The following is a 26457-nucleotide window of genomic DNA, read 5'->3' as shown; positions in this document are numbered from 1 at the left end:
GCCCTCCTCTTAATTATCCATCCACTTCCTTTCCCAACCCCCCTTTTTTTTGGAAGTCATAAAAAAAAGATAAAACAGCCAGATGTGAGCCCAGTCTCATCAGTAATCCATAAAACACCAAGCACACCCTACTCATCTCTCATGCTTTATGAAAAGTTAAAATTAAATCAGGGCAGTGTTATTAAGCTAAGTGATTTTTGCTGCATTCGGATGAATTCCTGTGTGTGCCACATCGTTTGTTGGAAATGTGCCTGGGGTTCCAGTGGGCTCAGAATGCACATCCACTAGCTATTAGTGGAAATAGATCTGCTTACAATGGGGCACCTGAGCTTCCCCAGCCCCAGGACACCATCACTATATGTATGTTGAACCCGCATGCCCACAGCCCAGGATGGTCGGGTGCCCACTGACCCTTAAAAGCAGGAAGGGAGACAGGACAACAGCAAAGGCCCTCAGCAACAGACACTGAGCCAGTGCATGGATGGATCTGAATTACAGAGGAAAAATTTCTTTCTGGGAGCCCTGCAAGATCAGGAAAGGCAGTGGGCAGTAGTGTATTCTGTAAGCATAGTGTTCTGTGGGTGCCGTGAAACAGAATTGTTGATTGATGCTTTCAGTCATGAGACATTGGGAGCAGCAATCTGGCTTGGAGCATGGTAAGTCCATATCTGAGATGGCTCCTGTTGGGGATGACGTGATCTTGTACCCACACACTTGCTTTCTTTCCTCTTGAGATCCTGGAATCTTAGTGGGTTTGGCATTTGGAAATCCAAGCATTTGTTGGAAAGACCAGATTGATGTTCAGCAAACCAGTAGGATGACAAAGTGTAGTCCTTAGCGCTCAGACCTTTATGTTCTACCTGGGCAGTAAACGCAGCAGAAGATGGAGTCAAAGGGTGAGTCTGAGTCTCAGCTTTACAAACTGAAGCTGTGGGGCCTTCAGGAGCCTTATGTTCTAAGTTGTAGTTTCTGTCTGAGTCCCAGGAAAATAATGTGATGCTTCCTAAGACTGTTGTTGGGGAGTCATGTACATCACCCAACTGCTTCAGAGTGGAAAAGATGCTGTTTCCTCATGGACCTCAGAGGAGAGGTGCTTGGGTCATTGACTGGGGAGTAGATTCCCTCAGTCAGACAGGCCCTGCTCTCCTAAGGCTCCATAGCACTGCAGGCGGAAATGGTGGAGGAGCCTATCTGAAGAGGGCTTTTCTGAGGGATATCATACCTGGTGTGTGTTGGCATGTTTATTCTGCTTTCATGACTCCCCTTTTTGTCTTGGACTTTTTATCTCAAAACATTGTATGAATCTCAGAAGTGGGAAAAAGTGGCATTTGTCATTCTTTGTTGTAGGTCATTGAGATCTTATGAATTCAGAAAAAGGCTGATTCTTACAGCCCTCGCCATAGCTGAGAGAACGCCACATACAAAAAGACACTTTTTTTTTCACCCAGGAATCTTGCATGAGAATTTGCCACTACAATTTAATTTCACATTTTTGCCTGACCCGCTTCAGAATTCATTCAGTAAAATTCTGTGTTGTGTGCAATGTCACTCTTTTATTTAAAGAACTGACTTTCCAAATAGAGGGCGAATTTCAATAAGCGTTTCAATAAAAGTGCTCAGGATTTTATATTTTTAGGAACTCGGTACTTCATAAATATTGGAATCTCATATCATCCAAATCAGCCTCAGCGCATTTTCAATTTCTGATGTGTTGTGACATGTAGTTCAGTTTTTTTGAGAAATATAATTTGGTAGACTTTTTACAGCCATCTCCTAACATGCTAGAGGCTGTCTGTATTTTTGTTCAAATTCAATTTATGCCATCACAGTACCCTAAAAACCAGTCACTTGGGCAAGTCATAACCCCACTGTATTCCCAGAGAAAAGATTTTAGAATTGAATCATTGTACCATCTCTGTGACCTGGGGTGGTGGTGTCCCCACCAGCTCTGTGGAGGCCCCCAGGCCTCTCCAGGTAAGCATGACACCTGACCTCTTTTGTTCTTGCCACTGAGGTTCCTCAGGCATCATCTGAGCCATCAGACTCATTCTCTCCCACCTATCTAGGGAGGGCTTGAGCATGTCAGCACAGTTTCTCATCCTGGGGCTGCCTCGCCTAACACCCCACAATTAGAGATTCTTTTTTTTTTTTTTTTCATTTCTTTCCAACTTCTTGTGAAATGCAAATACTTCTAGGTATCTAAGATTTTAGTGATGTGTGCCACCTGTGGAAATCCATATATCCAGTGTAGTAGTGGGAGAAGGGGAAATGTTGAAAGGAAAAATGAATCTCAAGGGCCTCCCCGGTGGCGCAGCGGTTGAGCGCTGGGTTGCGAAGCTGCCCGCGGCCTCTGCAGTGCCGGTTCGATCCCCGGCTGCTCCCCGCCACCGGAGGAGGGTCCCCCATGGCGCGCAGACCTCTCCTGCCGCCCGCTGCTCCCCCTCAGCAGTGTGCTTCGGTCCTTCTGCCTGCTCTGCTCCCCGCTCTGGCTCTGGTGAATTCTCTCACCCTCCCGCGCTTCTGACTGTACCCAGTGCATGTATAAACAAAACAAAACAAACAAACAAATAAATAAATAAAACATGCCTCTATTAAAAAAAAATGAATCTCAACATGAAACATTTTCTGCTGATTTTCAGAATACTGATAAATAGGCAAATGCCTTTCTATCCAGGTGACATGGGCCAGATTTCCCGAGCCTGAGGCAACGCAACTCTGGTTTACTTCATTCAAGCAAAAGTCAGATGCATTCACTTACTGGGAAAGGAATTCAGAGGGTTGTTAAATCAAGGCATTCAATTCTATGCCCTGCACACACATTGACTGGGTGTCTTCTATATGTTGGATATTATGCTAAATAAAATGTGGAGGTAAATAAAATAAGAATAAAATCTATTTTCATTTTCTAGAACTTTATAATCTAATTGATGAGCAAATAATAGCACAGGCTAATTATTTTATGTAGGTAAATACAGCAATACAAGTATTAGTGTGTGTGTGTGTGTGTGTGTGCGTGCAATCTTTTAATGAATACTAGATCATATCATGAGTATTGGTGACAGATAACTTCATTTAGGTTTCTGAGATAAATTAATGATTTTTACAAGGTCTTCCAAAATAGGTATCTAATAAGTGTATACTCTGATTTATTTTTTTCCTGGGTGGATTTCATCTAATCTTTTGCTTCAATGACTGCCACTTTATGTTTTTTTCTCAAATCTTTATCTTCAGTTCAGTTCTTGCTCTGAGTTGCTTTATTTTGTCATATTTGATTGTCTACTGAGCTCCTCTACTTGGGTGCTCCATAGGAATTTAAACTTTGCCAGTTTAACTTGACCCCGTCTGCATCCCCACTGCCAGCCTCTCTTTGCCTCTCCTCCTGGTTGTCGTGTGCCACAGCAAATGGCAGCACCAGTCAGCTCAATTGCCAGGTCATGGTTCTTGACTGCTTGTGTTCCTTTAAATCATGTCTTTCAAAGAATTCCTGACACATGCAGATCCTACTTCTTGTTAATTCCTTTCATGCCTCCATTTTTGTCTTGATTCTCTTCTAATTCTAGAGCAGCCTGCTGTAACCTTTCTCATGGTGTTATACATACACTCACAACTCACTCACTCTCCCACTTCCAATCTTGGTTCTTTCCAAAAGCGTTCCATATTGCAGTAAGAATAATAAAAATCTCATCACCTCATTTCTCTACTTAAGGTTCCTTAGGTCTGCATTGGTGTTGGATGGAGTCCAGACTCGTTCATCAAACTTAACCTGTCACTCTCTAGCTCTTCGTGCTTTATTTTCCAAAATCAGCTCTTGCTACCATCCTGCAAATGATCTTTGTATCATGTGAATGACTTTCTGTTCCTTGAATGCATCATCTGTTTCCAACTCTCACTCCTTTGCACAGCTCTCCCTTCAGCCTGGGATAGTCCTCTCAGTCCTAATTCATCCAACACATAAATCAAAGCACTTAGTACATGCCAGGTCCTGGACTGAGTGCTGGCAAACACTGCTGACATGGTCCTCCCCTCATGGGGTTTTGAACGAGTCAGCAGCCAACATTAAATTTAATATGTAAATGCGAGGGGTGATAAGTGAGGACAGAGCAGGGACTGTAAGAGTGTGAGAAGGGCCTAATTTCAATTGTGAGGGGTGTAAGGGAGGACTTCCTCAGAGGAGCAGAGAGACCTGAGGCTTGCACCCCTTTGGGGTCTTTCTCTCACCATTCCTCCAGGAAGCTTCTCCAGGCTTTCCCAGTTGTGGGATTAATGGCCTCCTGAGGGCTCACTCTAGCACCGCACACTTCCCTGCTGGATTATTTGTCCTGTTCTATGGAAATGACCTCTCTGTCTCTAGTTCTGTGATGGCAGGTCTAGAGTCTGATTTGTTGTGTCTCTGATTTCCAGCCCACAGTAGTAGCTCCTCATGTGTATCTATTGTCTGTTTCGATGCAGTTGGAAGCTCTTCATGGAAATGTGAGACACCGGTTTATAGTTTGTGTTCTCTGCCAACATTCTTCATGGACACTAAAGATTTGGGAGCCGTTATCCTAACAATCAAGGGGTTGACCCTCCTCTCCAGGGCTGCATGCAACCCTGTCTTTACAGAGCTTCATGTGTGGCCCTGGAAGCAAGTAGGACAAGATAGTGCTGTTGTTCAGCTGTGTCAGTATCCTTTGAAAGGACCTTAGGTGATACTGGAGATTGCAGTAAAGTGAAAATATGTCTTAGTTGATTAATTAAACCTGTAAACTCTGGGGGTGGGTGGGGATTGTGGCAATGACCCAAGTGAACACTGACTCATGACTGGGTTCAGTTTGGCTGCGGGTCCTCTGATGGATCCCCCTGCCTCACCCAGGCTGGTACTAAAACCATGCCAACTATCAGTTTTTATTTTTTATTATCATTATTTTTTTGATTGGAAGTGCTCAAGGTAAAAGGTTTTATGGAAAGGCCATTTCCAAACACTCACTGAGTATAAGCAAATATGACGATTTATATTTTCAGATGTGAAAACTGAGGTCGAAACAATCTGTGATTTGCCCCAGGCACAGATCCCAGAGCTGATTAGTCCTAGATCCATCTGGCCACAAAGTCTTTATTCTCTTTGCTATACAGCATAGAATGTTGCTACCTCTCAGTAAACAGAATTAGCTTTCTCTTGCTTCAGACTAACCTCAGCCTTTTTTAGGGGGGGGAATTTTGAGGTTGTTTGAGTAACAAGGCTGAAAAGTAGATGTGGAGATGTTGAAGAAAGGGCTTCTGGGACATCCCTGCTCTGAAATTAGAAATACTGTGATCCTGCCTATCCTTATAATCGGCTTAGCCCTAGTGATGTAACGGGTTCACAGCTGCACAGGAGCTTGGCTACATTGCAGGACGACTTACATTCCTCACCACTGCAATTACTATGGGCCGTCTCTCACACAAACACACAGCATTGGTTTTGAAACCTGGTAGGACATGTATAGACGGATGGCAGAGTTATTGCATTTTACCTTGAGCTACTGCTGTTAATCAGAGTTGTTTTGGTTATGTTAAAAGCCCACTGAAGGCAATAGCTGGACCTATAATTTTCTTTGTCTGATAATTAACTTAGAATCTTTAAGAATTGTGTGTGTGTGTGTGTGTGCACGCGTGCGTGTGGGTGTGTGTGTGTTGCTAGACTCTAGCAGCCACTGTTCAGAATTTAAAGAGGTTGAGGATGTAGATTTTCATGCTTGTGGGGGAGGGGAGTAGAGAGGAAAATGGTGTCCCTTTTCTTTCTGTGCAGTTGTGTCACCTGGTTGTCTCTTCCTCCTCTGATGAGGGTGGGGTAGACTTCATCCCTGCCAGAAAGAACTCCCTGCACTGACTTCCCCAAGCTTTTGAAGCTGGAGGGAAGAAAGGAGGCCTTGAAGGCAGGCATGTGACCCTACTGAGTATTTTGCATAAATCTAATATCCCAGGAAAACACAATCCTTTTGAAGTTGCTGAGGTCAGGAATGGCCAGGCAGGCCAGGCCCAGCTGGGGAGGAAACAGCATTTGCATAGTGTTTATTCTGTGGTCAAGGCAATTACAAAGGCTCTTTTTGGACCTCAGGAGTACCCCTCACCCCCCAATTTAGTTTTGTACAAGCAAAATGCATCTTAATGATAAGAGGATCCCAGGATGTGACACGATTCACCCGGCTGCTGGTATTGATGATAAATGAGGTCATCCTGCAGGGCCACCTTCTGTCCCACAGGGAAGGTAAATGGCAAAGACCCATGTCCAGTGAGTGTGGAGAGATGTCACACCTTTGATCCTGTTGACAAAGAGGACAAGGGACAGGTTGTGAGTGTGGTGAAGAACAGAATGAAAGCTGTGAGGAGGCAGAATTTCCAATGACAGGGGTTTGCTAATACCTTGAAAACTGGCTGAACTCTTCCTGGGTGGAGTGGACAAGATGAACTCAGAGGTGTGGGGATTTCTTCCTGTTTCATCTCTGATGCTGGCCTTTCATGGAACCTAACATCTTCTAATTAGTTACTCCTCCAGGTCGAAGCATTGAATCAAAGACTTCCAGAGATAAAACTATCTTCTCAGGCGGAGGTAACATTTTCACCTTGTCATCATTCACCAGTTCTTCTATAGACTTGCTTATTAAATCTGTCAATCTTAGAATCCAGAGGGAAGAGACAAAATGAACACTAATATCAGTGCCCAAAAGCAGCACCTAGTAACTGAGGTTCTATTCACCCCAAGACCTTGTCCTAAGGGGATTTCAAGGTGATTGTGACCTAATCGAAGGCAAAAGTCAAGTATTGAAAAATATGAAAAGTAAGTTTTGTAAGCAGTGAAAATATGTTAATTTCCCTATGTTAATTTCCCCAATTAGTGAAAAATTCCTTCTTCTTGTCTGTCCAGTTGAGCCCTAGAGTCATCTCTGACTTCCCTTTCTCTAGGTTTATCATCTGAAACAATCATTGAAATATATTTTGAAGTGTCCAGCAAAATGCATAGTTCTTCACTATAGAATTCAGTGAGTTTTGACAAGTTTGTATTATGTAACACATAGCCATATAAAAGTATGAAGTTCTTTATCACCCTGGAAATTTGCTGCTGTCCTTTCTATGACCAACCGCCAGAGGCAGTCATTGTTCTGATTTCTCTCATATAGAGTAGTCTTGAGTATCTTTGAGCTTTGTATAAGTGGAATCATATATTATGTACTCTCTTATGTCTAGCTTCTTTGCCTCACATATTTCTGGAGATTTTTCCTCATACAGGTAGTTCATTGCTTTTTATTGTAGAGTAATAATATTCCATTGTCTGAATATACCAAAATTTGGTTATTCTCCTATTGATGGGTATGTGGAATATTGCCAATATTTTACTTTAATAAGCAAAGTTGTTTTGTATAGTCTTATGAGATGTTTTCATCTCTCTTGGTTTAATATTTAGAAGTGAAATATTTGTATCACAAATATGTGTATATCTAAATACATATAAAACACATATACCATGTTAACAAATTTGCTAAACAGTTTTCTAAAGTGGATGTACCATCTTCCTTCCCACTGCAATGCATGAGAATTCAAAGGATGGTCTCATCCCCAGTGTTTGGTATTGTCAGTCTTTAAAATTGTAGTCATTTTAGTGGATATCAAGGAATCACATGTAATATTAACCACTAAGTTCCAATGAAAATTTCATGACATTGTATCCTAGATCTTATTTATTTGTATTCACTTATTTATAATCATCTATCCCTGACTTGATTAACTCATCTGAACTAAGTGTTGATCTCTTCAGTTCTCTTCCTGCAAGCCATCACACTGCTAGTATTGTCCTGCTGACTTTCTCATCACTTCAGAAATTCTCACCTGTAATGACTAACACTAATATCAGGATTTTTTAAACTTTGAATTGATTCTGATTGTAGTGAACTCTTCTTCAGAGCAGAACTCATCTGGTTGAAGGAAGATAGGGACCTGCTTAATCATCATCCCCGTTTGTCCTCTCTGTCCAGAGCAGCTCCTGAAGTACCTTTCTGAATCCCATGTATTCCTTGGTGTGTACATTGGAAACTGCCATTTGACAAGGCCCTCCTAATGTGCCCTGGAGCAACAACTCCCACAGATCCCTTACATTCCTTTCCAGGCACATCTTCATGCTTAGAGTCTTCTGAAAGCAAATACTATTTGAAGCCATACCCTTTAGGCCTGTGCTATCTCCTGTCCTTGGAAAATGCTTGTCAGTCAGGAAAATATGACATTCTTTGTGCTAAGGTACTCAAGCATCCATCCTTTATGAAAATATGTGGGGTTGATGTCTCCCTGGTTTGTACTCCCACTTTCCCTTGTGATGATCTTGCCAGTCTGCAGTAGTCTTAAGCATCATTATATGCCAGTACCCAGACGTCTGATCTTCAATTTCCTTTACTTCTTGGTCTCACCCTACTTTGCTTATATCCTTATGTCTAACCTGCTATCTCACATTATCTTCACCAATTTCCATGCTTTCTCACAATTCTCCTAGGATGGTACACATACTGTACTGTGCAAACATCTTTCCCCACATCTTTGCCTATAATTTCCTCCCTCATCTGCATACCTTCTTTGTCTTTTTTCCCCAATCCTGCACATCTTGTATTGGCTTCTCAATTTTGCTTCCTCCATAAGCCATGCCAGTACACCTAATCTCGGTGTGAACTCCTTCTTCTTGATTTATACTTATTTCTAAATTCCCTTGTAACTTATGTCTTTCCTGAAGGCCAACCTTTAAGATGCTCACCATCTATTTGGAGCGTTAAGACAAATGCAAATGAAAGGATAGGAACAGCATGATCCAGATCATGTCCTACTTAGACTGTGGGGACTAAGATTCAGTGGGCATTATGCACTATTTAGAGCATGTGGGTCTTGTGGGAGGAATAACCAGGTGGAACTCCTCTTTATAAAGTGGTAGTGAACTTCATGATAGCACTGAATGCTGAAAGGATAGAGCTATCCATGTGAGTCATGGGCAGACCTGAAAGATGAGTTTTACTGCCATCAATATTTGTCACTGGGTCAATTCTGTTTGGGAAAATGCTCCAGCCTCTATGACAGTGGGTTTTGCTTCCATCAAGCGCCATTGGTTCTGTGGTGGAGGACTGTGGTTCCCCACCCCTACTGAGCCTGTGGATTTTATCTCTGCTGAAAGTGTCCCTGGCCCTCTGCTTGGAATCATCTGAGCCTAGCAGTTAGAGCCTGAGGGGTTTTGAATCATTTGGCAGTAGGGCCGTCAATGCTGGGAGCAGAAAAACCCATAACCACCTTTAGTGGCTCCGTTAGGATTCAGGACATCCTGGCTCTGTGGGGTGAAACACCATGGCTTGTCAGAAAGATAATGTAGCTCCAATGGCTTCTGGTCTGGACAAACTATTTAGAGAGAGCCTAAGTTCAGTGGGCAGGTGGCCAATTTTTGAAGTCTAGTGTCATTTGAAATGAACACAAACAGCAGGTGATAGAGGAAAATCGTGAATGCCGCTGTGTTCAATTAGCTGTGGGAGTTTCAGCTATTGTTGGTGTGCAGTATTCATTGGATATAAATTTCATCTCAAAAAATGCCCGGTTTGTCTTTGATGTTTGATCTACTATTAAGCCACATTTATTATTTTTAATAATTAGCCCTTTTGAAGCATTCTACAATCATGCCTTTCCCTTCTTTTTCTTACCCACGTGTAGAAATTGGCCACTATTGGTATCTGGCCAATGTCTTTTTGTCTTCTATACTGTTTTAATTTTCAGAAACTATTTTCACACACCTTGCTGTCATGCCTCCTCCCTGCCTGTTCTGGTTCCAGCCACCCAGCAGTCTCTGGGCTAAGGACATATCTTCAGAATCCACACCAAGTTGATTGCTAAGAGTTAGGGGACAGAGAAATCCTGAGACCTGAGCTGGACTGCCAAAGGACTAACCTTCTGGAATCCCCTGCCTACCTAATTCATCTGACTCTTCTAGGTCTACAGTCTGATTGCCCTTGGCCCTTGAATTCTCACTGTAATCTCTATTTTGTTATCTAAAATATCCTTATAGTCTTCAAGTTTTTTTTTATTTTTTATTTATTTGTTTTATTTGCTTATAGTTGCTTACATAACTATATCTTAAACTCCAAGGTCTTTATTTCTTTTGTGCTCTCAGCCTTAGTATTCATAGGAGTTTAGAACTGGGTTTATAGACAGTTGATATTTCAATTATTACACTTCAATAAAAGTGCACATCACAACAGATTGAACACAGCCACAAATACTGAAAAATAGCTGTCTTCTAAGTCAGATATAAAAGAAGTTTGCAAAAATATGAAACTGCCATTCTTCACAGTTTTTAATATACTTAAAAAATAAATCATTTATTTAAAAATAATTTTATAGAACAAATTCCATAGTTCAAAGAGTTCTGTATATTCTCACTTAGTTTTCTCTAATGTTAACATCTTAAATTAACAAGGTATATTTGCCAAAACTAAGACATAAATATTTACAAATATTAACATAATTGTTAACATTAGTATTCAATTTTAACTAAACTATAGACTTTATTTGGATTTCATTATTTTTTTTTACTAGTGTTCTTTTTCATTTCCAGAATGCAGTCTAGGATATCATATTACATTTAGAATGTAGCTAATTTAATACATATATATGTGAACATGGATGTTTTATTATTATTTTAGAATGAATTAAAAAATATTTAAAAAATTTTCTCCACTTTTATTTCTGTAATTACTGACAGAATAAGTCATATAAGCAAAAGTCCTTTAGGATTTTCAACAATTTTCAAGGGTGTAAAGGGATCCTGAGAACAAAAATTTTGAGAACTGCAGATCTAGAATATTCTATAAGAGTAGAACATTTATATTTGTAAACTGTAGTCTGTAAGGGTAATTATGAGGCTAAAGTTTTATTTAATATTTCTAGATGGTTAATTATCTCCCTTCCCCCAAAGCGATTTATAAACATCCAGGAGTATGCAAAACTAAATTCAGTGAGAAAGAACTTTGAGACAGCACTGGATTAAATCACATGGCCTAGTCAGACTATAGATTAGAAGCACCTCATGTGCACTTGGCAACAATCCAGTCCCTGGGGCTACCGCTCTCAGTAAGACACAGGTGTCTCTCTAAAGAGCGTACGTTCTTGGGGGGAAGTTAGACAATAATTACATAGAGAAATGACATTGCTTTATGTACTGGAACATGCTCTAAAACAGAGAAAATAGTGTGGTGTGGTAAAGAGTGATGTCAACCAGAGAGGGTGGGAGGGTGCGTGTGTCAGGGGGCTTGGTCTTAGTTGCCTAAAGGTGGCCTGATGAAAGTCTGGTGGATGGAAAGCAGGCTGGAGCAGGTGGAGGAGGCGTGTGGGAGTGATGTGACTGGAGAGGCAGGACCAGATCAGTAGGACTCAAGGGCCTGTAGGGGATTTGGCAAGATGATGGCTGAGAGTGCAGTTAGATACTTTGCAGTAGCCCAGATAAGAGATAAAGGTATCTTTTTCCTGGTCCCTTATTTGTGTTTTCTAAATTCCCGCTATGAGTGAGACCATCTGGTATTTTTCTTTTTCTTTCTGGCTTATTTCGCTAGCATGATCCCTTCCAGCGCCATCCATGTTGCTGCAAATTGCATGAGTTTATCTTTTTTTTGATTGCTATGTAATATTCCATTGTGTATATGTACCACATCTTCTTGATCCAGTCATCTATTTTTGGCATTTGGGTTGTTTCCATAGCTTAGCTATTGTAAATAGTGCTGCTATGAACATAGGGGTGCAGCTGTCCTTATCATAAAGAAAATATCAAAATCAACAAGCAACTATAAATCAGAGACATACTACTGGGGGGGAGGAGAGGCGGGATTAGGGTCAAAATAAGGGGGGTGCAATTGTATGGGGAATATAACCAAAATGAAAATGCATGCATTGTGCAAAAATGAAAAATGATGTAGGAATTATATAAAATAAAATAAACATTAAAGAATATAAAAAAATAAATAAAACCCACCCAGAAAGGGGCGAGGGGAGAGATAAAGGTGGCTTGGCATCCAGACGTTACTTCTGAAGATTGTAAGATATTGTCATTTTTGAGTTAGAATCAGCATGTCTTGCTAACAGATTGGGTATGAGTGAGAAGGAAGGAGCAGTCAAGGAGGGATCTTAGGTTCTGTCCAGAATAGCTGGGTGCCATATACTGTGATGGTGAGTCCTTGAGACAGTGAATTCACACATGGTATTCAGTTGGGTTTAGGTTGGGCACACACACATGCACACACATGCGCACACACACACACTCACTCACACACACAGTGTTTATTTTTCTCTTGTCATAGTGCTTGGGAAGCAGAGATGGAATGAGTAATGCCATCTGGGTGAATATCGTCTCTTCCCACCCCATTTTCAGGGCTACATTGAGGATAACCAAGGTACAGGAGAACATCTGGGAATCGGGCTGTTTCTCAGGAGACAGGTGCTATGATTGGGTAACTATGTTGTGATTTTTTGGAATCCAAGAGATATAAATACAGAATCTTTTATCTCTTTCTCTTGGGAAGCTTGGAGCATTTTATCTTACTCCTCCTTCCTGTATCTGTGGGAGAATGGTGGGTGGAGGAATGTCATTACTTATAAATATATTACGAGTAAATAATGAAAGTACTCAGAAAAGCAGAAAAGCAGACTATTGCTTGTGGAGTGTCTGGTCATGTTAGTTTGGTTTAAAGATAACAACAGAGCTGCCGTGTGCTGAATGTGCTCTGTGGTCAGTCATGGCCAGTGCAGATTGAGGGAGATGCTGGCCAGCCTAGCTTCTTCCTCCCACATCTCCTCCCCCCCACCCCATCTCAAGTCTAGATTTGCAGACTGGGCTCTCTTGCTCTCTAAGCAGCTGTGCAGGCCAGCCTGGCAACTTGTGATGCCAGCCGTGGTAGTCGCCACCAGCCTGCTTGGCAGCAGCTTGTCTTCCCTGTAGGATGTGCCATCTGCCAGGAACAGAGAGCAGTGACCTGCAGGGGACCCCTGTGTTCCCCTTGATGGTGAGTTCTGGAGTCCTTTCCAAAGCAGATTCTTTGGGACTGACTGGATGATGCAGGGGCTAACTCTGTTTCTATGGGGTCAGGAGCCGTAGTGAAGGAGTTTTTGAATTGAGGAAGGGAATGGATGAAGAATAATGCAATCTCCTGCCCCCACCCCTGCCAAAGCAGTAATATTATTGGTAGTGATAAAGATAATAGTAGTTACCATTTATTTAATCCCTGCTGTGACCCCAAGAATTTCTAGGTGCTTTATATTCTTTGTTCTCCTCAAAACGGTATGAAGTGGATGTTATCCCTATTTCATAGATGAATAAATGAAGGCTTAGAGATTAAATGTCTCCCCCAAGCTATATAAACAGCAGTGTCCCCAGAGTCTGATCTTCTCTTATGCATGTATTACTGCCTCGCTCACCTTCGGCTTGTCTCTGAAAAGTTCAGTTGCCTTAGATTCCCCCAAAGAACTCAAAATAATCACTCTCCTCCTGGGTGGTGGCAGCGGTGGTGGGAGCCTCAATTCAAACATTGTATTGTATTCTGTGTCTGGAATACTTAGGTAGAAAACTGGACAGGATCCACACTGGCCCCTGCTGTAGAGTCTGGGGTCAGAGCAAAAAGTGTCACTTCCACTTGGATGAGACTTTACATCTTCAGGGCGACCTTCTTTCTTAATGCCAGGTGTTGCTTGGGGACAGAATTCTTTTCCTTCAAGAGTCACTGTGTACCTGTCCCCTTGTTGCTCTGGGCTGTCAGATTTCATTTCCCTCTATTAGACCAGCATCTTTTCCCAGGATGGCTGGCAGCACACGAAGGTAGACAGAAGGGGCGCTGAAATCCACAGCTCCAGCGGATAAACCTCTTCTTGTCAGATTACCCACTGATAGAATGCTGCCTATTCTTACCATTCTGTGGAAAAGGCTGGGGCTTACATTAGAGGCCATATTATGTGTGCCTTTTTTTTTTTTTTTTTTTAAAGATTTACTTATTTGTTTATACAAGAACCGGGGTACAGTCAGAAGCGCGGGAGGGTGAGAGAATTCACCAGAGCGGGGACCAGAACAGGCAAACCAACAAAATACACTGCTGAGGGGAGCAGCAGGCGCAGCAGGAGAGGTCTGTTCACCTTGTGGGACCCTTGCCGGTGGCCTGGGATCAAACTGGTGCTGCAGAGGCTGGGGGCAGCTTTGCAGCCCAGCGTTCAACCACTGCACCACCAGGGGAGGCCCTCATGTATGCTCTTGAGAAAAATTCCACATGACCTGTGAGTAGGTTAGCACTCTCCGGAGGTCAAGAAGAAGTGGTCTCTGGTGTTCCTGGCAGAGCCCTGCAGGCACTACTTGATTTTAAGTAGGCTCAGCTTGCACCTGGGGGAGGGGCTTAGCTTCCATGTGGAGGTGACTCCAGGGAAAACTCTAAGGAGAGATGTCACCTCTGCAGGTGCCTTCATTTGCCTTACAACCCCATTACAGAGAATATGGAAGTTATGAGGGGAAGAATGTTTTTCTTGCAGTTGCCAGTGGAGTGGAGCTCCTTGGGAAAGTGGTCTGTGGAGTGTGAGGCCGCTGGGCTGCCCAGCCCTGCAGGTGCACTTTGGGAGGTGTGCACCAGCTCTCCTTGCAGAGAGGAAGGTGCAGATGTCCCCCAAACACCCTTTGCCCTCGTACATCTGTCCTTTCTTCCATGTCCTTCCTCAGTTCCCCTTACTTTGACTAAGAGACTTTATTGCTTTGGGAACCAGCCAAGCTTGCTCTTTCTCTGGAGTCACAGGAGGGCATGAGCAGTGCAGTCAACACTGACATCACGCAGAGAACTGTGGCTGGTGGAGCATTTTCATCTAGAACATTTAATTTTCACAACATGTAGTGTGATAAGCAGGGTAAATACGACTATACCCATTTTAGAGATGGAGAGACTGAAAGTCAGAGAGGCTGTTTCCTCTGAGGTGACTGAATTGCCTCCATTTCTTTCACATAAGGAATTGGGAAAGCAAGAAAAAACACCAAGCAGAATAATCTGAACTTACACGTTAAGTTTTTTTTTCTGTAAAATAAAGGCCTACATTTCTACCCATGAAAGATGGAAGGGACAGCATTAGCTCTCCTGAGAGTATTTTCCCAGTGGTGGTTTGGATTCATCCTACCAAGTCCATGCGTCTTGGCCACGCTTGCCCCTGCGTTTCCCACTCAGTCTCTACCCAGAGAGAAGCAGGACCCACAGAGAAATGCAGAGGCCAAGAGTGAGTGAGCGAGTGGAACATCACTGTCTTTGTTAACAGTTTTAACCATTTATCAAAGGAAATGAAAAACAAATGTTGCAGTGATATTAATTAATCTGCATGGAGGAGGTGATCAAATACTCAGTGACTTTAATTATGGAATCCAGAGGCAGCAGCTCAAAGGCAGCCCCAGGGAGGTCTGTGGCTGCTGAAGGCTGACCCAGGGAGCCCTCTCCTCTGCAGAACAGGCCTCCATGCTCCCCAAACCTGAGCTCCAGGACCTGTGTTCTCCCTTCAGCTCCAAGAAGGACATCTGGGAACAGGGAGAATCCATCTCCCTGGGGTGGGGGGCGGTGGCGTGGGAGGTGGAGATGGGGCTGAGTTAGGTCAGGCTAACTGGACAACGGATTTAGGAGAGAGCAATAGTAAAAGGCTATAAGAACAAAAGTCGAGTATTATTTGGACAGCCCATTTAGAAGAAAGCTCACAAATAGTTCTGTCTCCCTAGTCTCAGCTAGAGTCGCCGGTGTACAGACTATTTAGTGTAGCTTTGACAGACCCGGCTGCTCTTTCTCTAATGCCTCAAGAGATGCTCTTTGGGGTTTGAAAGAAACTGTAGTCCAAACCTTGGAATTCTGGGATTCATAGGCTAGGAGAGGCGTTGCTTCCTCCCTGGTGGAACCCACATGTCAGCTGGCTGTTCCCTTCCCTTCTTTTGACATCTTGTCTCCTTCTGGGGCTGTCCTAATTGATGCTCAGCTCTATGCTGTCTCCTTGTTAAATCCATTTTCACCCTCAGTGTCCCTTCTAATCTTAGTTTGTTTTTTTTTTTCTTTTAAACTAGTAAGTGCATTATTTAGCCTTCAAGGGTGAAACCTTTCATAACAGGCTTTTTGCGTTTCCCCGGACAGTGAACACAGATTTTCACCATGTTCTCCCTGGTCTCTTGGGATTGTCTTAGTATCTGGACTATCTTGCCTGAACACGAGCAACTGTCTTGCCTGCAGTCAAAGTACAGGATGCTCCTGTTTTTTCCAGAAGCTGCCATAACCTGCAAGTCTGATAGAGCATTTCACCAATGACAGCAAAGGCCGTATTATCTCTCAGAAGCAGCAAAGTTGCCTGGCAGGGAGTGTCAGGGAGAGACCAGAAACCTGAGGGCAGTGTGTTTGTAATTGCCTGGAGATACCCATTAATAATTTTTTACTCTTCATCTCTTCTGTGGGCAAGCAATGGTGTGTCGAATCTCAGAACGAGAGTATTTACTCCAGAGAAAAAAGCTCTTGAAAATAATAATGAAGATGCTGAAAATGGTCTTTTTGGAACTATTTGACCATATTGATTTGGGAACAGGTCCAGAGGATTCACACACTTCTTTTAGAAGGAGATCCTCATCGTAGGGAAATGAGGGGCTGAATTAAGTGAACAGTGAGGTTTTAAGGACTTGGAGATGTGCTATGTAGTAGAGATTGGTATTCTGCTCAGAGCCTCACGCAGCACCTGCAATCATGTTAACTGGGATTGAATCTAAAACAGCCCTTCCTCGGTGCATGGGGCATTTGGTATCTTTGCTTTTGTCTTATCGACACTGTTTATAACACTGAGGCCCCCTTTGTGCCCCCTCCTGGAAGAGTCCTGTTATTTCCACTCACACCAGTGCCCTGCCCCTTCCCCAGACCACGTGTTGTAAGGCAAGTCTCAAGTGCTATGGGCCTCAGTTTCATTGGCAGATGTGAGATAAACATCCTTTCACCACCCCCTCTCCCGAGTAAGTTTAAGACATGGTGATGCTATATGGGATCAATTTGGGAAGTTAGAAAGCTTTGTTGCTAATGCAAGGTAAAAACTTATTTCATTCAACAGTTCTGTTTTCTTTACCAGTTTCCCCTTCATCACTTTTCAGTGGTCTTGTCTGTTGGTTGTAACCTTGGGCGTTTTGCGGAGGCCCCCAGGCTGAACAGTAGAAGTTGTTCAGTGTCAATTAGGAGGGCTTTTGCTGAATTGTTCCAATTGCAGTCGTTTTGAATCATGGTTTTCTAGATGAGATGAGTTCACAGCCTATAAACCAGAGGGGGAAAAAGAAAGGGACAGAGCCTGGAAATGAGTTCTCTAGCCTGTGGGATTTATCTTCTAATCATGCCCCCAATTGCCCACCCAACTAAAGATCAAAGTTGGTGGCAAATCCATTCAACCAATGTTCATTTCACTGATAGCTCTTGGGGTGTCTCTGTTGGAACTGTGTGTCACCACGATGTGTTGCTCACTTGCAGGGACAAATTCCCCCCAAAGGAAGGCAAGGAGCAGCCAGGGTGTGGGGCTTGAGTCCACAGAGCAGCAGTTATTGAATAAATAATGCTTTTCTGTGGAATAATCATTGTGGGTGTTGAAGGCTAGAGCAGTGCTAGTCCTAGCAGTGCTAGGACCTAGAGATAAAAGCATGCAATATTTAGAACTTGCTGCTGTTTCTTTGAAAAGATCAGGGGCAGGGAGAGTTTTAGTCCAGTGGTTAGAGGGCATGTCTGTGCCCTTCATAAGCCTTCCATCCTTGGAAACCCAGGGATCACCATATTTGTCTGTCCCACAACTCCCTCCTAAATCTGTTCATTTTTCTCTAGCATATAAATGCCACCTTGCAAGGAGCTGACACAGGGCCCATGAGGCCTCTGATGCAGTAGCACCTGGTAAATTATACATTTGTGGCCCTTGTCAAGAGGCGGTGGGGTGAGTAGTGTCTGGAGAGGGCACCCCCATGAAATGTGTCGGAACGAAGGGTCTGGTTCCAATTTACAACTGAGGTCCTACAGGGGGTCTTGGAGTCAGTTCACCTTCACGCAGAGGAAAGGGGAGAAGGAAACTCAAATTAGTTCCTGGTTTTACCTTTCTGCTTGGGACTCAAATGTCAGAGCTGCAGATGCTTTGGAGGAGCCTTTTAAAAATGTACTTTATAATATTCTGTGAGCCTCTGGTCGACTGAAGACCAGCCAAGGACCAGCCATTTCAGAGTTCCATAATCATTACCTTCCTCTTGCAGAGATTTAAAGTGGATTAAGTGATTAGAAGAGCCTAATTGCTTATGAACTCCCTCTATGACACTAGCAGGTGAAGGTGGCTTATAAATTGCTGCTTTTTCCTGATCCCCCAGTCAAGTGCATCAATCCACGCAGGATCTGTGATAAACCCAAGCAGGCAGCAACTGAGCTGTCTTTGCCTTTTCTGACCACGAGATCTGGAATTTTGGCAGAGCATCACATAATTTTTCCTCAGGTGGAGAAAAAAGCAAAACTAGAATATTTTAATAAGGAATTTAATAGGAGACCCTTAAAGCAAAAGCTGAAACGACAGTTTGATTTAAGAGCTCTGGAAAGATGGCTGGAACTGGAGTCAGGAGATGTGGATGGCCCTACTTACATGCATGATCTGGCCCTGACAGTTGCCCTTCCCTTGACATGTCACGTGGGCTTTTGGAGACTCAATAACTACCTCCTTCAGTCATGGGAAAATCATTAAATGGAGTTTCTGAATGTGGCATAAAATGTTTGGTCTGAGCATTTGTTTCCTAGCATTACTGTAACAAAGTGTCACAAACTAGGTGACTTAACAGAAACGTGTTCTCTTAAGCCTCTCAAGAGGCTGAAAGTCTAAAATCAATGTGTTGGCAGCACGTTGCTTTCTCTGAAGCTTCCAGAGCATTCTTCCTTACTTTTTCCAGCTTCTGGCGGTTGCTGGTAACCCTTGACTTGTTGCTGCAGCCTGGTAATCTCTGCTTCTGCCTCACATAGCCTTCTCCCCCATTTATTTGTGTCCAAGTTTCCCTTTTTTATAAGGACATGAGTTGTTGGATTAGCACCCATCCTAATCCATCTTCATTACATCTGCGAAGACCTTTTTCCAAATAAGACCACATTCCCGAGTCCTGGGAGCTAGAACTTCAGCATATCTTTTTAGAGAGACACAATTCCACCCCAAAACAGTAAATATTGACTCTGAAAGTGAGTATCTAGTAGCATTCTTTCCAACCATCCCACAGATAAGGGCTCAATGGCGGGGGAAGCTAAATGAAGGCTGGGGATAGCTCTGGCCCAGGCCAGAGGTGCACTTGGTGGGAAGTGGGGGATTTGGGGACTCACAACTCACAACTCTCACAGCACCCTGGGGTGCTGCTGCCCCTCGAGTACGTTGGCTCTATTCCATAGTGTCACCTCCTGCTCCAGCTGTTCCAGTGAGGCGGGGCCACTGGTGGGGGAGGGAAGACTATGTAGACTTCATCTTCCAGACCCCTTCCTAACCACGAAGGCCTTGTGTTCTAATCAGTGTGGAGCTTCTTGATTGGTTCTGAGACACTGGAAGTGTGTTGCCCACACCAGTCCAGAGCATCCCTGAGTTGATCTTTGGGTTGTTTTCTTTGGAAACATCTTTTAAGAATTTTAAGAATAAGACTCAGAGTAGAAACAAAAAAAAGTCTTTTTAGATTTGGTTTGCACAATAGCACATTCTATTTTTGCTTTTGCAGCACCAGTTAATATACTTAGAAAGGTCTGGGTACTTAGTACAGACAAGAGAGTTCCTGCCCCCAAGGGCCCAGTGTCCATGGGGGAGCACACTTTTGCAGTGGCTTATCTCAGCGTACTTAGGGAGCTAAGAGATCCTAGGAAGGAACCCATAACCCAGGTGAGGAAAGTAGGGGTAACAACGGAGGGACGGTGCTTCACACATGGACTGGCAGGATGATGGACAAGAAAAAACATGTTTAGCATTTAGCAAGGAGGCAAGAGCAAGCAGGGGACATCATCAGCAGTGGTGTGGCAAGCTTCCACATGACTGGCGTTAGTTGGCAATGCAGCTGGACAGGAGGTCTTGCCTGGGCTTCTGATGCCTTTGGAAGTTAGCAGTTCAGGTTTCAAACTGGTTCTCACCAGAAACTGTAAGCGCAGCTAAGGTCCTGGAGGAAAGCCAGCTAGTCAGTGGGGCCAGCCCCTCTTTTGGTGTGTTTCCTGCAGATGCACATTGTAACGTACTGTTCTGCCCTAGGCTTGTACTGACTAAGGGTCGAATGACATCTCCAAGGGACATCTCTTACCGTCAGACAATGTGTCTATGGTGTTGCTGTACTTCTAGTCCCCTGACACCAGTGTCCAGTGGGGTTCAATTGTACAGTTTCCACTTTGTGGGGCTCCACAGAAAATTAGCCAAGGAACTCTCCTGGGTGCCAGGTGGCTTGAAATATCTCATTAGGTATAGCTGTGTGGGAAGAAACCATATTTTTAGCAGTGGGTAGGAAGTGTTACTGAAATATGACTTATTTGACATTATGGAACTTGGAATCATCAGTTCAAGTCAGATGGTATGATAGTAACTGTAACCACATTGGAGACCATAGATCAAAAGAATGGGAAATGGATTCAGCACCAGCATAGCACTCTCACTAGCTCGCACTCTGTCTCATGCATATTACTAAGTAGTACTGAACAAATCTCAGGATGCAACATTATCAGAAACAATTCCTTTCTTAGTTATGCACACATGTTGCTTTCAGAATAAGTTTATGAACTTCTGGAAGTTTCTGGGATTTGGGGTGGGAGTTGATCCAGTTTCCCCATAAAGGTTTTAGCAGGTTGCTAATTTCTGAGGCAGTGAGGATCATGGGGTGGGGGTCGGGGGTAACCAAGTGAGGTTTGCTTCATGAGGAGGCAAGTGAGAAGAAATGCAACAGTGACGGTTTGCCAGGGGACAGACTCTGTTCAGCTTAGTGCTCAGGTTTTTCCTCACAATGGTTCTTGGGATGGAGGCCTATGGAAGAGAGGAACTAAGAGAGATTTGAAAGAGAGAAATTTTGGGCTGCCGTGCAAGTGGGGCAAGCCCAGTCAACCCCATGAGGAGTTCTGGACCTGAAATGGTCAGAAGTACAAAGGCTGAGCTCCTTCATCCTCAGATACTTCAGTGGGGGTCCCCTAGGTAGGGGTGTGACCCTGGGTATGTTGGCTTTCTACAGCAAGGGCCATTGCCAAAGGGGTGGGAAGCTGAAGGCTGGATGCCAGTTATGGTCCAGAAGTTGGGATAAATCTTCCCTCAAAAGGGCACTTGGCCATGCACCTCCTTGTTCGTTACAAGAAGTTCCAAGCACACATCTCAATGTGGGACCAGACCACTCAGTTAGCAAGTCACAGCCCAAAGCCTGGGAGAATGGTCTATTATTTTTGGTTGGTGAGAAACAGGAATTGCTGCTTGTAATTGGAATTGCCTGATTAGTGCTCAGTTTTAGATGAAATCAGTTCTGAAAAGAGAAATTTAAACTCTGACCTTAACATCGTCACATGTTCTGGTCTCTGGGCTTTATCATTCCTCACAAATGCTTATGGTAAAACTTGAGTGTGGCAGAGGAGTAGAGCTACACCTCAGTCCAGATGACTGCTCCTCCTCCCTTCAGCCCCTGCTCACCAGCCTTCCTGGGATCCAGCCTGGGCGTCTACAGCATTGGCTCTCACCAGTTGAAGTCAAAGCATCTGGTTTCCCAAACTTTATTATTATTTTTTAAATATTAATTTTCTTTATTTATGCATAGAAGAACTGGGGTATAGGCCAGAGGTATGGGAGGCTGAGCAGACTCACCAGAGACACAGTGGGGAGCAGAGCAGGCAGATTGATGGAAATACACTGCTGAGTGGGTGAGAAAGGAAATGTCTACTGTGCTGTCTGCTGACCTGGGATCGAACTCATGCTGCAGTGGCTGCTGATAGCTTGACAGTGCTGAGACTTAACCATTTGTGCCACCAGGGAGGCCCCCCAAAAAACAAACAAACACACACACACACACAAAACTTTAAAACAGTGGTTTTAGATGCTCTCTATCTAAAATAATTCCTCAAAGGAAGACAGGTAACATTCTTGACTAGGCATTGAGGTGTAGGGAAAGAAGGCTGTTTGAGGAGGTAGGTATTTCTGCCTTTGCTTATCCAGTGATTACTGGAAAGTCCCAGAATCTTCCTGGGTGTCTTTCCTGCATTCCCTGTGAATGTGAAGGGATTGGCTTAGGTGATCTGTATGGTTTTTTCTAGAGCTGTGATTTCCTTCCTTTCCCTCTTCACAGTGGGATATGGTCTCTTACTCTTTCTTATTCACTCAGTTCTGGATTGTCCAAGTTCCATGGCCTGTTACTTCTGCCTTGCCTAAAATTTCATTCCCTTTTCCACTGCCAGCCAAATTGTGTGTGGTCCCCTTTTCTTTGTGGACCCTTCCATCATCTGCCCTCCCCCCTGGGCACCCTTCCTCCTTCCCAGCAAGTGGACAAGGTAGGGAGGAGGAAGGCAATGGTGGTCCATTTATTTGAAGTCCATTAGGCCTTATTTTAGTTGTGCAGGACTGGCAAGGGAGCTGGTAGGGGAGCTGGTGATTTACAGGGGCAGGGTTACTATTGAAACAATTGTGATGGGGAGGATGAGGTGTAGCATTTGGAGGGTACCACCACACCTGTACTTGTTATGCCAACTCTTTTCCCAAAGTCAGAAATTGCTCAGCTAGGAGACACATCTGCATTGATATAGTTTCATTTCCTAGGACCTGTCTAACTCCTGCTCACCTCAGCTAAAAAGGCAGGAATTGATTCAGGGCAAGAATTCGAAAGTTTAACTACATTAAGAATGGAGTGGAGAGCTGTGTGCTTCCTCCCCACATCAGGGCTGTTGCCAGAGAGCCAAGCTGTCATTCCTGGCGAGGTGACAAGACCCTGGGGCTCTGATGGGAAGCACTTGCTCATTACCTGGCATCCCAGTGGTCATGACCAGCTGCTCAGTTTGCCCCCTCACAAGATGGCAAAGCAGATTTCACAATACACCAGCACCAGCATGCCAGGGGGTGAGAAGGATGAATATGCACAAAGCCAGAGAGAAATAGATTAGCCTTCCTAGATGGTGCTACTGATATTTGAGAGGGGCTTCTGGTTAATTTCCTCAGTGTACTCCTGGTTAGTGCCCCAGCACCATCAGCCTGGTCCCAACATGATGTTGTGCTTTTCCATAAATTGCTTGATCTTAGACCCTCTAAAACTGCCACATTCCATTTAATTGAGGAAGAGATTGATATTGCTCTGAGTGTTCTCTGTGAGGTCTGAGCTATTTAATGTCATTACCCAGAGCGCCAAGCAAAAGAAACAGTGTCAGGATTCTAATCTCTTGAGTTTAACACCCTTTAACAGGAAGTCTCTGCCTTTTTCCACCTCTCTCACAAAAGGAGGAAAGAAGTTTAACTAAGTAAAAAACACTTTTGTGTAATTTGCTTCCAGTCATGTCAAGCTACTGATGTTTAGGTTAGTTAGGTTAATGCTAAATAAACCTTGGAAGCATAGTAGCTTGGTGAATTACAAGTTTATTTTTCAATCACATCAAGTTTAGTGGTGTGGGACATGGAACTCTGTTCCATGCAGTCATCTGAAACCTGGGCTTTCAGAGACCCTGTCTTCTTTAACTCGTGACTTCCTGTTTGACCAGGATATATCAGCATCCATCCCAGAAAACAGTGAGCAGATAGAAGCTCATGGAGCAACACTTAATGGTGGGGTACAGAGCTGTACACATTACTTTGCCCAGATTCCATTGGCCAGAACTCAGTGCAGGTCACAGAACCTGCAAGAAAGGATGAGAAATGCAGCTCAATTTTCCTGTAATTTGGGGAAAGAGAAAAAAAATAAAGCAAACAAGCTCTATCTTTGTTGTAGGGAGTATGGAGGATTCATTTCTCCCATCTCTCATCATTGGTATCTTCATGGTGTCCATCGTCTCTCTGTGAATCTTTTTCATTTACCATCTGTAGTAACAGAATAAGCACCCACACAGTACCTTCCAAAGCAAAGTTAAGATCAGGTAACAACTTAAAGCTAGTCATGTGATTCTCATTCTGCCCTTCTGAAAAGAAGCAATCATTCTGAGTCGCTCTTCATTTTTCATCCAACATTTTTAAAGTTGTGGCTTTTCTACCTGTGTCCCCCATATATATGCTTTTATTTTAGTTGTTCTTGACTTGATATAAAGGAGTTCATGTATGTGCTTTTTGACTTTTTCTTCATGTGCACACGGAATTGCTATGATTCACTCATATTCCACTGTGTTTCCATGCTCATTCTTGTTGTGACTATACCGCAACTGATTCATCCACTTTCCTGTAGATGTGCACTTGGGCTGATAGCAGGTTTTGTTATTTGAACACTGCTGCTATCATCATCCATTACGTGGCTCCTGTTATACATGAGCTAGAGATTTTCTTGCTTATAAACTAAGAGTGCAACTTGTGGGTTGTTTAGCTTGATGAAAGAGTACTTAACCTTCAACTTAGCCTTCTGTGAAAAATGGATAAAAGGTGTGTCCACACCTTTCCCAACACTTGATATAGTCAGGTATTTTAATTTTTACTAATTCCTTCATTGTTTACTAATGAGTGCAATATTCATTAGTTTTGCTTAGTTTCCCATGGTAGCTAAATTCCCTGAGCTATTATTACTTCTAATACTTCTTGCTGCCTCCAAGGCAATAGGTGGCATTAAATTACAAATCAACTCTGAAATCTATAAAGAAGTTCTGATTGAAAGATATTGCAAAAGGGGTGGCCCCCATGCAGGCTTTTGTCAGTTTGTAGGCATGTGACTAGTGCCCTGCCCTAACTCTATAACATTTTAATTCCTCCCGCCTTAGCCAGCCCAGATACTTTTACCTGGACCCCAAGGTTTGCTGATTTTAAGAAACGCTGGAGATAAATCCAGACAGAATAGGATGCCCAGAGTAGCCAGGTCAAGATAGCATGTTGTAGTGGAGAATGAGTTGAAAATGTCTTCTTGGTGATTGACAGACCACGAAGCAGTTTTGGAATATGGATTAAAATAAAAGTAATGGTTTCCCCTACAGCAGCCGTGCCTGCCCCTGCAGCTGGATGTGGGTGCAGAACTGTGCCTCCAAGCCCTGGATGTGATAGTCTCATTTAAATCTGCCCTCAATCTGTCTGGCTTATTAGGGGCAGTCTTGTGAAGATAAATCATGTAAACAAGTTACAGTAATGGAATACTTATTTATAAATTGTATTTTCAAAGACTTGCATCCACTGTTACAGAGAAAAGTCTTGTTGTCTTTCAGCTTGTTAAGAAAATCCACCCGATTTTAGCAAGCATCTGCTCTACACAGTTAGCTCAGACATGAATTGGAGGATCCACCTTGACTTTCCTCTTTTGGCTGGTGGGGGAGGCCAGGAGTCTATGCTTTAAAGTGTACTGGCTTTTCCACCTGGGTGCATAGCCCTTTACTTTGATAGAATGAGCAACAGCAAACAGAAGGTCAATGTTTAGTTTTTTTTTTTTAGTTTTTTTTTTATTTATACAAGAACTGGGGTACAGGCCAGATGTGTGGGAAGGTGAGAGGATTCACCAGAGACAGAGCGGGGAATACAACAGGCAGACTAATGAAATATACTGCTGAGAGGAGCAGTGGGCGAGACAGGAGAGGTCTACCACGCCATGTGGGATTTTCCCAAGCGGCCAGGATTGAACCTGCACCGCAGAGGCTGTGGACAGCTTCACAGTACGCCACTCAACTGCCTGTGCCACCAGGGAGACCCAGAAGGACAATGTTTTACTCACCTGTGTTCTCTCCTGCCCTCCCCTCCTCTTTGTGGGCTACTGATCTTTTTGTTTCTCTCTGCCATGGTTTTCCCCCCATGACAGGGGCTCTGTTTTTACTCTGATATGAAATGATGAACCAGTGGAAAATCCAAGGTTTCCATCCACCTCCAAGAGTACAGAAAGGTGAAGGAAAATTCTTCTGACCTGCTGTGATCAGTGAAGGTGCTGGAATTTACCCAATAATGTCCTACAAGAGCAAATGCTGTTTTCCTCGACAGGAGCATTCCATCACATGCCCAGCCCCATCAGCCTGGTGCAGTTGTGTGGCTGCTCCTTACTGCCAGCTCCTTGGGTCCTCCCCAAAGTCCTTTTGGAGACCCAGACAGAGCTGCTTGCATCTTCTGGAATACCTCCTCACTCCATCTGCTTTTGAGCACATCCTATCTCTCCTGTTAGGTGGAGGCAAAAGTCCAACACTGAAATCTTAGTAAGGATTTTAGGGTCATGGGGCAAGTAGAGATTCTGGATGACGTGTGAGAGAACCAACCATCATCTACCAGCTGGTGTGAATATTTTGTTTATATGTAGAAGGAGCTAGGAGTTCTGTTTTTTTAATGCAGAATGGT

General features: G+C 43.5%; 1 protein-coding gene across 10 annotated transcripts in view; it reads left to right on the top strand.

The window, feature by feature from the left end:
* The window catches only part of ZMAT4 (zinc finger matrin-type 4), a 387418-nt gene that overhangs the window by 45626 nt on the left and 315335 nt on the right, over positions 1-26457 (top strand). The window contains exon 1 of one of the 10 annotated variants that reach the window (XM_054700910.1): positions 12885-13025. The exons of the other annotated variants lie outside the window; for them this stretch is intronic. The gene's annotated coding sequence lies outside the window, so the exon portion shown is untranslated. Of the gene's footprint in view, positions 1-12884; positions 13026-26457 lie in introns of those variants that run through there. 10 annotated transcript variants of the gene reach the window in all.

The sequence above is a fragment of the Talpa occidentalis genome, unplaced genomic scaffold (assembly GCF_014898055.3).
Source record: "Talpa occidentalis isolate TD23 unplaced genomic scaffold, MPIMG_talOcc4v2.1 talOcc4.4, whole genome shotgun sequence".
NCBI lineage: Eukaryota > Metazoa > Chordata > Mammalia > Eulipotyphla > Talpidae > Talpa > Talpa occidentalis.
Note: the sequence above shows the minus strand (reverse complement) of the source record. Positions and strands in the feature narration are given on the sequence as shown.